A 13,309-nucleotide genomic window follows, 5' to 3' on the forward strand; every position below is an offset into this window, starting at 1 on the left:
CCAATTGCCACAAACTGGGGGACTTGAAACAACAGAAGTTGATTCTCTCTCAGTTCTGGAGGCCAAAAGTCTAAAGTCAAGGTGTCAGCAGGGCTGTGCTCTCTTGCAAAGTTCTAGGGGAAGAGCCTTCCTGCCTCCTCCAGCTTCCGATGGCGGCAGCAATCCTGGGTGTCCTTGGATTGTGGTTGCATCACTCGTCTCTGCCTTCACACAGTCTTCTCCCTGTGTTGTCACATGTCTTCTTAGAAGGACACCAGTTGTTGAATAGTGTTTCCCCCAAAAGATATGACCAAGTCCTAACCCCTACCACCTGTGAATGTGACCTGATGTAGAAGTAGCATCTTTACAGATATAATAAAGTTATAAAATTCAAAGGCTGATGTGTCCTTATAAGACACAAGAGAGGGAGATTTGAGACCCATAGACACAGGGCGAAGGCTGCGGTGGAATGAAGGCAGAGCTTGGAGTGATGCAGCCAGAAGGCAAGGAATGCCTGGAGCCCCCAGAAGCTGGAAGAGGCAGGAGGGTAAGAGGATTCATTTTGTGTCAACTTGATTGGACCGCAGGGTGTTCCAATATTTTTTAAACATTGTTCTGTTTCTGGAGGGTGTTTTTGAATGAGATTAACATTTAAATGGGTAGACGAAGTAAAGCAGATGGCCTTCTAAAATGTGAGAGGGCCTCATTTAATCAGTTGAAGGCATGAATAGAACAAAAAGGCTGACCCTCCTCTGAGTAAGAGAACGCTTCCTGCTCGATGGCCTTTAAGCTGAGACAACAGTTGTTTCGTTTTGTTTCTCTGCTTTCAAGTTCCTCCTGGGTCTGGAGCCTTCTGGCCTTTGGAAGGGATCCACACAATCAACCCTCCTGGGTCTCCAGCCTGCCAACTCACCCTGCAGATGTTGGGACCTGTCAGCATTCGCAATCATGTCAATTCCTTATAATAAACCCGTTTCTGAATATGTATATAACCTGTTGGTTTTGTTTATCTAGAGAACTCTGACTAACGCAGGAAGATTCTATCCTGGAGCTGTTGGAGGAAGCATGGCTGATACCTGGACTTCAGACCTCTGGCCTCCAGAACTGTGAGAGAGAACATTTCTGTTTTTAAGCTGTACGTTTTAATTCATTACAGAAGCCCCAGGGAATTCATACTTTCTCAAAAAAAAAAAAAAAATGAAAAACAGAAAAACAAACAAAAAAAACACCAAACTTGGAAGAGAGGCAAGACCCAGCTATTTAGCGAACTATTCTCTAGACACCTAACTCTTCTTTTGAAATGAAAGTGTATTCATGAGCACTGGTAATTCTGAAAGTGTCGAGGTCTTTAATTTCACAACCTGCCCTAGCAGAAGACCTAACTGCTCATCTCTCCCCTGATCTCCAGGGTGTTAAGAGGAAAGATGCTGAGTTTGCTTCTAGGAGGATGGCTGGGAGGAATAGGTAAAGGAAAAGAGACAGAGACTGAGGGATGATTGTCACTGTTGACTTTAGGTGTCTCTATTGTTTGAGTTTATAACCAGCCTAAAGTTTATTTAAAAAAAAAAAAAAAAAAAGAGTTCCTATTGCAGTTTTTAGACTAACATGTTAGGGATCTTGGAAAATGCAGTTCCCTGCTCTGGGCCTCTATCTCCTCATCTTACAAATGAGAAACGATCAAAATGGGATCAAATGATCCTTCTCCCTTCAGTGCCTTGTTCTCGCTGCCTCCCCCACCATCTCATGGTGAGTTCCACAGGTTCCCCGAGGCTCCAACCCTGCTCTTCCATGAAGCCTCCTCTCTACGATTCACAAGTGAGGCAGCTCCTCAGCCATACCCTTCACACCTGGGCAGTCTAACTTGATCACACAGAAGCTAGAGGCCTAAAGACAAGACAGAACTCTCTTTAGATTTTCCCTGGGGTATCCCAACCATTGGCCACCAGCACCTGTAGAGACACCCTGTCGTGTCATAGCTAACTTCCAGCCCTGTTTGTCACTCCATGAGTGTGTGTCTGCCTGAGTAGGCTGGAGGCTCTCAGAAAGCAGGGTGGGATTTTATTTGTTTTGAGGTCCCTCCAGTTTCTAGTACTGGGTCCTGCATAGGGCTGCCACCCATTCTACATGGCACAGTGGTGGAATAAAGACAGCCATCCAAATTCTTTGACCCTCCTTGCATCAAGGGGTAGGGTCTACAACACCGCCCCTTGAATCTAGGTGAATTCCATGGCTGCTGGACCAGTAGAATCCAGCAGAAGCAACACTGTGCCAGCTTTGGGCCTGGCCTCAGGAGGCTGGAGGCTTCTACTTCCTATCTCTCGAAAGAGTTACTCTTAGAACCCAGAATGTCCATGTAAGAAGTCCAACCACTGTGAGACTGCCAAGCTATTGGGAGTCCCAAGCATGTCCTGTGGAGAGGCTGTATGGATAGAGGGATACCTGACCAGCCTCAAAGTCCCAGTCAGTCCAGCCCTGGGACCAGATGTGTGAATGAAGAAACTGCGTGATGACTCTAGGCCCAGCCACCGTCTGACTGCTGCTGTGTGTGGGACCCTGAGCAAGAACCACTCAGCTGAGCCCAACTTCCCAGAGCAATGAGCCCTCATAATACATTGTCTTAAGCCATTAACTTTTGGGCTGCTTTGTTACAGATGCAGGAACAGGTGGTTTGGTGAGAACTGAAAAAAATCTTCCTCTCTAGGGGGACGCATTGTTATAAAAAGCAGTCCCTCTGGGTGGGCACAGTTCCACAGTAGGCTTGACTGATAGATGGCATCTCCGTGCAAAGAAGCAGATGCCCCATTCTCAAGCTCGAGGAGGCCCAAGATATATGCAGAATGTGGGCTGGTGCCAAGCACCTTTGTGCAGAGCACACACTGTGCAATTGTATGTGGCAGCTCTGAGTCGAGACCTCACAATCGACAGCAGGAAGTAGGAAGAGTCCATGTTAGATGGCTGCTCCATCACTATTGCTCACCACATCTCTATTGCCCTCCATCGTTCAGTAAGTCACAACGGCCCTTTCCTTGTGCCAGCCTGTTCCGATGGCTTGGGAATTCAGTCAAGCAGAGACCTGGAGGAATGCACTGACAGAGGCAGGTCTGGAAGCCAAGAGAGTGTGGAGGAGGGAACCAGCGAGGGTGCCAGCAAGGCTGTGAGGCTCGCGGATCAAAACTTGACCCATTTTCCGGGCATAGGTTTGTAGTCACTGCTTGTGTAGTCTTGTCGGCCTAATGTGATCTCTGAAGTTCATCGCTAGAGACCATTAACAGGAGCACTGATGCAGAAAAAGGCACCTGCCCTCATCCCTTTAATTCTTGGCTGCCTGTCCTGGAAAAAGATATGCCATCTCCACCCTCTTCACTGGTGACTTCAGCCTACCTGAAGCCACCTGGCATTATGATCCAGCCTGCTCTGCCCAGACCTGAAAGGATCAGTGTGCTGACTGCTATGGGCCCTGCAGACCCTTCCTCTGCTGTATCCCTCCTGCTCTGGGCCCTGGGAGCTGCCCTAGGTGGCCTGCTTCCCGCTTCTCGCCCACAGCTTTCATTTGAGTTTGGCCAATGGAGACACCATGGCAGGAGCCCGGAGACCTGGGATGGGAGGAGAGTGAGGCCATGGAAAAACCAACTCTCAGCAATTCCCACAGGAACAAGGCCACGCCTCTCTGCAGAGAGCCGATTAGGCAGCCCCTCTCACAGCTGCAGAAATCACTGAATCCTTGACCCCCTCACCCTGAGGCCCTAGCTCCTGTCTTGCAGCTGCCAGGGCCCCCGTCTTGGTGACTAGTCTCTTGGTTACTCAACTTGAGGGGCCACCTGTTCTGCCATGACTCTTGCTCGTGCAGAATTAAAGGTAAAACAATTGGGAGAAAGGCCTTGGTTATCCCCCTGATTCTCAGAAAAACCCTGAAAGATGTTCATTAAGGGACCTCCAGAAGACTCGCCCAAAAGGTCATCCACTGTATTCCACACCTTAGGGTCTGATGGAGGAAGGGGCAGTGTATGCATCAGAAAGGAGAGACTTGGTCCCTTCAATCCTCTGTCACCAGATGCCAATATTTTGTGGTAACATATTTGGGCCTAGCATGCTGGCCTCAAATGTCTGCCCAGCCATAGCCCTGGGGACCTTGGGAAAGTGACCAGGCCTCTCCAAGTCCCCACTTCTCCTGTGTAGTAGTAGTAGTAGTAGTAGTAGTAGTAGTAGTAGTAGTAATAAAGTACCAACATAATGGCCACCACACCATGACGAAAACTCTCTCCTTGACCAAACTCTAGTCAGGCTCCTCTGAGCAATTTTTCGAGAGACCTCACCTTTGGGCTTTTCATAAAAGAACCCAGTTTTAGGTAGAACCCTGCTAAGTCAGTTTAGCCAGAGTTCCCCACATTCACTTTCTGGTCACCCTTGATATCGATTGGGTTCTTTGCCCCGCACCCTCCCCCAGGTGGTGTCCAATCATTTGGCTTGCTGTCAGCAAGACCCTGTCAGCTCACTTTAAGCAGTCTCCCTCACCCCTGAAGTTTACTCCAAGTAATTTTCCATCCACTGACCCCCACCTGCTCCTTGACTATAAACCCGCACTGGCCCATGCTATATTCAGAGTTGAGCCTCGTCTCTCTTCCTTCTCGCAACACCCCACTGTCGCGGCTCTACGCCCAGTGTGACAGTCCTAAATAAAGCTGGCCTCACCATCTGTAACAAGTGTGAGGAATAACTTGTTCACTCAGGTGTCAATGAAGTGAGGCAACACTTGTGGCCCAGGCATAGCGGTGTCCACCGGGGGACGGGGGCCCCAGCACAATGCCCATCAAGGGACAAGGACAGAGGGCTTCCTCCCCTCCTTTCTTTGACGAATGAACCTACTGACTTTTGAGGGAGCGACCTCTGTGTTCTGAACACGAGAAGATGCTGCTCGCCTGGTCCTGGGCCTCTCAGCACACCTCTGAGGAGAGCACGCCTGGCTTTGAGGGTCTGTCTTCACAGGGCATGCGTGGTATGGGGCTTCCCCACTCCTGCGAACACTTTGGCAGGACCCCGTTCCCAGCAGCTCAGCCCAGAGGAGGGCAACAGAAGCCGAGTGGAGGGCAGCCAGTCTCCAAGGAGGTTGAGAAGCCTCAAAGGACAAGGAGATGCAGGTGAGGTGGGCCTGGTGGGTGTGGTGAGCCAGGTGTCAGAGCTGGGAATGGGGCGACAGGAGGTCCACAGGGAAGAGGAAGGAAGGATGCTTCAGGGGATTTGCTCGGCTCAGGGCCCTGGGCCTGGTGCTCAGCTCTCTACTGGGCTGATTGTGCCCCCAGTGGATACTTGGTGATGTTTGGTGGTATTTTTGGTTGTCATTGCTGGGGGGAAGGACAGTGCCATGGTATCTGGTGGGTGAAGGGAAACCAGGGATGCTGCCCGCCACGAAATTTACCTGACCCCAAATGTCATTTTGTGTGTTGGGTATGAAACCCTGTGACAAATGAGCACAGCTTCCTGACTCTCCTGCCCATCACTTTTCTTCTTCATTTGAGCAATGGTGACACCAAGAATAGCTAATGTGCAGCAGACCCCCAAAATCTGCCCCCTCAACCCAATGTATAGTTAAGAGAAGACATGTGCATGCCATGCGAACACAGCTGCAAGGTCAGGGTCCCGGCCACCCCGGCCCCTCTATTTGCAGCCAAGATGCTACCCATATCTGTTCTCTGGGAAGCCTTCACTGCATTCCTGGGCCTTAGAGCCTTGCCCCGAGCCCCTGGGTCAAATCCCCACTGCTCAGTCCTCCTGAAGACTGAAGACAGCATTTCTGCCCCTCTTGGGGCCATTCCCGCCCTCACGCCCCCCCCCACCCCCACCCCATTCTGAATGAGTCTATCTGGGAAGATGCACACAAGGTCACTTTTTTTTCTTTCTCAATTCTGTGCCCACAGCAATTGTAGGGGCTCCAGGAGGAGGGAGGGTTCTGTTTCTGTGAACTTTTTCAAGTTCTTCTTCCACAAAATTCCAGTACGGCCCCTCTGATTCTAAATGCTGAGCCAAAAGTTGGCAGCCGGTGCAGACGCACTGCCGCCTTCCGCCACCTGAGTGGGTGGCCTGCAGTGGCAGGGTTTTTACTTGCAGTTCCTGTGAGGATTGCAGTCCCAGGGAAGGGAGCAATCTTGGAGCCTTTTGCATCAGCCGCCAGGCTCTGCATTACGGTGCAGGGTAGGAACAGAGAGGCCGTTGGAGCCTCCACCTGACTTTTGGGTTCACTGTTGCACAGCGACAAACATGTCCCCAGGGCTTCTTTCTCAACGGAGCATGCCCCATCTTTTATGCACAGGCCATCCCTTGTGCAACTGGAGAGGAGGGTTATAAAAGGGCCAGATGTTTCTTGTTGTCGCTCTGACACATGCCTGCCCTCACCTGGGTCTGTGAGTCACTGCTCCTAAAGGGAGGGCAGAGGGAGACAGTGAGCAGTGGTGCCAGGAGCTAAGTCTGACTCTCTGCCTGTCAATATGAAGCAACAGAGATGCTTCAAGGCGTCATGGTGCTGGAGCACAGATATGCCAACCAGGACACTCTGCGTCCCCAGAGATGACAAAGAGGCTTCACTGGGCCAACTCTAATCAACTGTCTTGGCTATCTGGGCCCCTCAGTTTTCAAGCAGGGAGATGCTTGGCAGTGTTTGAAGGCATTTTTGGTTGTCACAGCTTGTGAAGAGGTTGCTGCTGGCAGCTAATTGGTCCAGGTCAGAGATACTGCTCAACATCCTACGATGTACAGGACAGCCCCCCACCACACCCCATCCCCAACACACAAACACAAAGAATGATCCAGCCCCAAATGTCCAAAGCCAAGACTGAGAACCCTGGTTTAGAGAAAGAGAACTGTAATCCATTGCTTATGTCTGCCATTCACACAGAGGTAAGAAGTGGTGATATCCATGCTGTTTGCTTCCCTGGCAAACGGTCTCAAATGAAAGCAGTTAATCCATTCACCTCTCTCAGTATCTCTTTGGGATCTCTGTACCTGTATCTTTGCTGGCTAGCTCCGTGAGACCTTGGGTTATGGAGGAGTTTGCACCTGGGCCACACGTGGTGCAACTCCAGGGATTTTGCAACACGTTGGGCTTACTTGGGTTAATATTATTTTGGGAATGATTTTTAGATGGGTCGGAAGTTGAAGATGGCTCCATGGGCCAGACCTGGAAGAGAAATGAGTTGAGTGGGCAGATAGAGGCAATGGCGGAGCCATGTTTAATCTCTGGAGACCAAGAACCTTAAATTACTAGTTCCTTGGTTTTTTTAAAGAAAAAGTCAGAAATTTGTTTATTTTTAAATATGAAAATTTCCAGTTTTTAAGTGTTAATGTGAATTATTTGACAGGTAGAGGGGAGAGTCTGTAGGTCCACACCAGCTCCCAGCTGTTCCTTGTGCGGCCTCTGCTGCATGTCAGGCAGGTTCCAGCTCCCTAAATGATTGTGACTGCGCCCCTGCTCCAATGATAGCAACCCTCATGTGCTTCAGTTCAATAGACTGTGATGGCTTATATCACTCTCCTGTTGGAGGATGCACACTCGAGGGGCTCGGGCAGGAGAGAGCATGGCGTATAGGAGGCAGGGACGAGGCCTCGCAATGAGTTCGTGTCTGGGCTTGCGGATGCTGACCCCAGACCAGCACCTCCCAGCTGACTTTCCCCTTCGGGAAACTCCTTAAATTGTGGACCCCAGAGGTCCGCCCAAGATTTTCCAAACCAGAATTTGACTAGGCATCTGTTTTTCAAAAAGCTTTTTAGTACTGTTCTTTATCTTCATTGAGGGGGGTGGAGTTCAGGTTAAGTGTATATGCTCGTCCAAATCCACTAAGCGATGCACTGCAGAGGGGTGATTCTGATACGTGCAATTTTACAAAAAGAAGAAAAAAGAAAAGAAGATGGTAAGAAAGAGAAAGGAGGAAAGAAAGAGAAAGAAGAGAGAAGAGCCAGACAACTCTCTCTCTCTGTAAACAACAGCTATTGGGGAGCACTAAATAAAGCAGATAGCGCCAGTGGGGCTTCTGGGGCTCCCGATGTTGGGGGCCTCCCTTTTTGGCTTCCGCCCCCCACTCTCCAGATTAACTGTTCTGGACAGTAAGGAAAGAAGGCTGAGAAGGGGGCACTGAACTGAGCTAACTGGGGGTTCTCGGCCCCAGTGGCGAGCTTCTCTGAACCTCTGTGTCCTCCCACCGTGAGGGTTACTTCATGGGGCCTCTGTGAGGGTGAAGTGACAGAGACAAGCATGCCTGAGAAGCTGTGAGGGGCCCCGCTGACCTTGCTCAGTGGTTATATAGCGTGTAAACAATGGGCAGAGGTCAGCGAGTCTCTAGCTGTGACAGTAATGTGTCTAAAATCATCAGCTCTAGAAGACACAGACACCTACAAAACCCGCCTGGTATCAGTGAAGCGACAGCCATCTGCTATCTCATCCGAATATCAGAGCTCACTTAATGCTCCTGTCTGACAGGAGTATTATCCCCATTAGAAAAAGTCACCCACATGGAATGAGGAGGAGGCCCAGGCACCACGAGGTCAGGGGTTGCCCTGGCCAAGGCTGGACCATCAGGGCTTTTCAGGGCTCAAGAGCGACCTGGGGCTCCCCAGAGAGCAGTTGAGACAACCTGCATTGAACACTCAGGGAGCTGATTACAAATACAAATTGTAGTCCTCTGTTGTGGGAGGACCAGTGTCCCCGCAAAATTCACCTCCACCCAGAAATTTAGATGTGAACTTATTTGGAAATAGGGTCTTTGCGGATGTAACCAGTGAAGTTTAGATGAGGTCATGGTGGATTAGGGTGTCCCTAATCTGATTGACTTGTATCCTTACATTTGAGACACAGACACAGGAATAAGGCTGTGTGAGGACAGAGGTAGAGAGAGATTGGAGTCATGTGGCCACGAGCCAAGAAGAACCTGGAACCACCAGGAGCCAGAAGAGGCTAAGGATCCTCGACCGGAGCTTTCAGAGGGAGCATGGCCCTGTGGCACCTTAATTTCAGACTCCTGGCCTCCAGGTCTGGGAGACAACATTACTGTTGTTATAAGGCCCCCATCTGTGGTCATGTGTTATGTCAGCCCCGGAACACCAATGCCCTCCACCCCTGCACCCCACCTGTTGTGTGGGCATGTGGGCTCAGGGCGTGGCATCCTTTGCAAGTCTCTTGACTGATGCTGAGGCCTGTTCCAGGCTCCCCTACAACTTCCTCCAGCCCATCTCTCACATCCCCATGGGAACAACAGGTGCTGCCCCCACCCCGCAGTGGTTACAGCTTGGCACCCAAGTTTGCCCAAGTCCACGCAGCTGTGATGAGGACTCTCAGCACATGGGAATGGCTGAAGGCAGGCCCGTTCTCAGCACAGCCCCTCACAGGACATGCAGGGCACATGTTCTTGCATGGAGCAGTGAGAGCGTGAACAAGATTCAGGGGACCAATAGGTGCGAAGAGGCACCCTCCAACATACGGGGGTGCCAGGGCAAGGGGGGAGCAAGTTTTCCAGAACCTAGTGAGGCCACCAAAACAAAATGCCACAGACTAGGAGGCTTCAAACAACAGACATTTTCTCTCTCCAAGTTATGGAGGGCAGAAGTCCAAGATCAAGGTGTCAGCAGGGCTGTGATCCTTCCAGAGGTACTAGGGGAAGGTCCTTCCTGCGTCTTCCAGTTCCCAAGGGCTCCAGGCTTCCCTTGGCTCATGGCTGCATCACTCCAATCTCCGCTCCTGTCATCACATGGCCTCCCTGTGTCTGTGTCTCAAATCCCCCTCTTTGTAGGAGATCATTAGACATTGAATTTAGGGCCCACCTACTCCATTATGACCATCTTAACTTGCTTACATTTGCAAAGACTATTTCTAGATAAGGTCACATCCACAGGTACTGGAGGTTGGGACGTGGCCATAGTTTTTGAGGACACCGTTCAGCCCATGACAGCAGTGACCCTCATTAGCTGATGTTTGCAGGGAGGGTTGTCTGGCTCCAAAGTTGAAAGACTGGTTTAGATGAAAGTCCTTGTCAGGTTTCCTGAGATCCCAGCTTCACCTCCACCCCCAGCACACAAGCACACCATCTGGTTCGAGTCTCATAATGCTCTAGATGAATTACTAAATGCCAGGGATTTCTATATGGGCCGAGGTTGAGAATGTTCACATCAGGAGAGGGGACAGGTCATTGCTGGAGTCTACTGGGTTAAATGGTGTCCCCCATGCCCTCCCCACAACTTCTGTCTGCTCAGAACCTCAGAATGTGACCTTATTCAGAAATAGGGACATTACAGGTGTAATTAAGGTAAGGGTCAAGAGGAGGTCATTCTGGATTAGGGTGGGCCCTAAATCCAATGAGAGTGTCCTTTAAGAGAAGAGAAGGGGAAACACACAGAGACAGGGGAGAGGCCACGAGAAAACAGAGAGACTGAAGTGATGTGGCCACAAGCCAAGGGACACCTGGATCCTCTAGTAGCTGGTAGAGCCAGGAAGCATCCTCCCCTAGAGCCTCTGGAGTGAGCACGGCCCTGCTCACACTCTGACTTTAAACTCCTGCCTCCAGAACTGTGAGAGGATAGATGTCTGCTGTTTGAGACCCTGTCTGTGGTCCTTCATTACAGCACTGCCAGGACCTGATACAGAGACCTTTAGAACCTATACTCTCTCTTCACTGAGAGTAAAAACGTGCATCTTAAGATAGTCACAGTGACGGAAACTGATCGCGTAAGGAAACCTCGAATGTGGTTCCTGAGAAGAGAAACTCTTATGGGCAGGGTTTGTCTGCCAGAGCTTCTTCTTGGAGGGCTCATCATATATAAGGAAAAAAAATGCTGCCCTACTCAGACATTCAAGGAAAGCGTTTGTTTACAATGGATTGATTTGCTGACATTTCCACTAGGCCAACTCCACCCATAGTCATGTAATGGAGAGTCCCCAGATATCCTGGGGCAAGATGTGTCCAAGGCCCCATTGCCATAAAGAAAGATATTTATAAGCACGATAATACTGGATGTTCTTGTCATTACATCAAAGGTTACATTATCATCACATCTTTTCATAAGAAACATTTAACGTTTTGCAATAGCTTGAATCCTAGGTGTCCCCAGCCTCACCCAAGGACCAAGCAAATACTCAATGAGTTTACAGAGGCCGCTCTCTGGGCCCTGCACACGGGCCCGCCCTTCAGCCAGTCCCAGTGCTGAAAAGAGAGGGCTTTAAGGAATGAGAAAGTGATGGATTAGCCACTGGCACATCACTTGGAGCCTTCAGGGCAAGGGAGCAGAAACCAGGTGATGAATGAGTTGAGAAATCGCGGGGAAAAAGAACAGATGAATTCAAGAGGAAGCTGTTCCCTGCAGGCAGCTCAGCCTGTTGGGCCTCTGTAGCAGGAATAAGCGTTTCTTTGACGGAGATCCTGCTTATACTTCTCTTGTGGTATCGCCATCTGTCCCTGGGGGTGGCTGCCAGACATCTGCTAGGATGGAAACATTGAGTCCTCAACTCAATGAAATCCCAGACTTGAGCCATCTTGGTGTGAAAGTCATGGAGCCAAAGAGGTTTCTAGAATCTGAGACCTTGAATAGCACCTGACTCTCTTCTCTTTTTCACCGTATCCTGGACTCCAAGGCTACAGAGTGAGACAGCTCTCTAACCAACACTCATGGCTCCAAGGAACATTTGAATCTAGTCTGCAATCGTCCCACAGAGCCCTGGACTGCAGCCCCAGCTTTTTAAGCCCCCAGTGTCACCGCCCTTTCGATCCAACCTTGAATCATATATTCCCTACCCCAAGACACACCTAAGGGTCAGGGGACAGGATGGGATGATGAGTTTGGTCCAGGTGCAGCTCACCTGTCCAGACTCCCCTTTGCTCTCTCAGGTCTCATTGTAGAAAAGAGGTACACAGAATAACAGCTCCAAGATGTCCATGCCTTAATTCTCCTGATCCTGGATTCTTGAGTAGGGACTTCCAGATGTGATTAAGTTCAAGTTCCTGAAATGGGGAGATGATCCTGGAATAACCAGGAGGGGTCCAGTGTAGTCATAGGATCCTTATAAGAGGGAGGCAGGAGGTCAGAGAGGAGAGAAGATGCCATACTGTTGGCTTTGAAGACAAAGAGAGGAGCCACAGCAAGGAAATGGGTCCTACCTGGAGCCTCCAGAAGGAACCTGGATTTTAGTTCAGTGAGACCTGTGTCAGATGTGGCCTCCAGAGCTGTGAGATCATAAATGTGTGTTTCAGGCCACAGGTTTGTGGTACTTTCCTACAGACACCCCCAGAAAACTGACGATGTGATTATTTGTGAAACGGCAGATTTGTATTTTCTTTGAGTTCGATTTTCTGTGACTCCCTTCTTTAATGTAAACTTCCAATTGAAAGGCAGCATATGAACAGTAAAGTGCTCATATCCTGAGTGTCCACGGCTTGATGGATTTTCACAAGGGTCCAGAACCGGAACATGAACAGCATAAAAACACCCCTCAGGGAACTCGCCCAGTCATAACTCCCCTTCAAGCATACACTGAATTGAATGGCAGCCCCCCAAAATTCACACGCCTCGGAATCTCAGAATGTGACGTTATGTGGAAATAGGGTCTTTGCAGATGGAACCAAGATAAGATGAAGTCATGCTGGAGCAGAGTGGACCCTGAATCTAACGACAGCGTCCTCACAAGCAGAGGGAGATTTGGACACAGACACACAGAGGAGAAGAGGCAGGTACTAGGGTGAGGTAGACACAAGCCAAGAATAGCCTGGAGCCGCAAAAGCTGGAAGACGTAGGAAGGATCCTCCCCCAGAGCCTCTGGAGGGAGTCCAGGCCTGCCCACTCCTTGATCTCAAACTTCTGGCCTCTGAACGGTGAGAGAATAAACGTCTGTTGTTTAAGCCCAGCATGTGCTACGTCGTTACAGCAGCCCCCTGACTCCCAGCACCTGCTGCATCACTCCACAGATGTCCCCAGTTTATTAACTTTCTGGGAACAGAGTCATACAGCAGGTAGCCCTTGGCACAGGCTTCCCTCACCCAACACTAAGTTCGTGGCACTCCCCTACGGGGCCGTGCTCAGCTTGGTCACGTTCTCATCACTGTCTGTTATTCGGCATGTGACTGCACCATAGATCCTCCTTTCTCTGATTGATGGATCTGAGTGGTTCCTGGTTTGGGCTGTTGGGACTGGAACAACTGTGAATGTTCTCGCCTGTGTCCTGGGGTGTGTGTGCGCGTGTCTTTCAGTGGGTTGCATCCAGAAGCGGGCCTCTGAGTCGTCGGATCCAGCAAATGCCGCCTGATGGTTTCCAAAGGAGTTGAACTCATTTACCGCCTTCCCCCAGCAGGGAATGAAATTCGGA

Source organism: Rousettus aegyptiacus, unplaced genomic scaffold (genome assembly GCF_014176215.1).
Source record: "Rousettus aegyptiacus isolate mRouAeg1 unplaced genomic scaffold, mRouAeg1.p scaffold_m13_p_14, whole genome shotgun sequence".
Classification (NCBI taxonomy): Eukaryota; Metazoa; Chordata; class Mammalia; order Chiroptera; family Pteropodidae; genus Rousettus; species Rousettus aegyptiacus.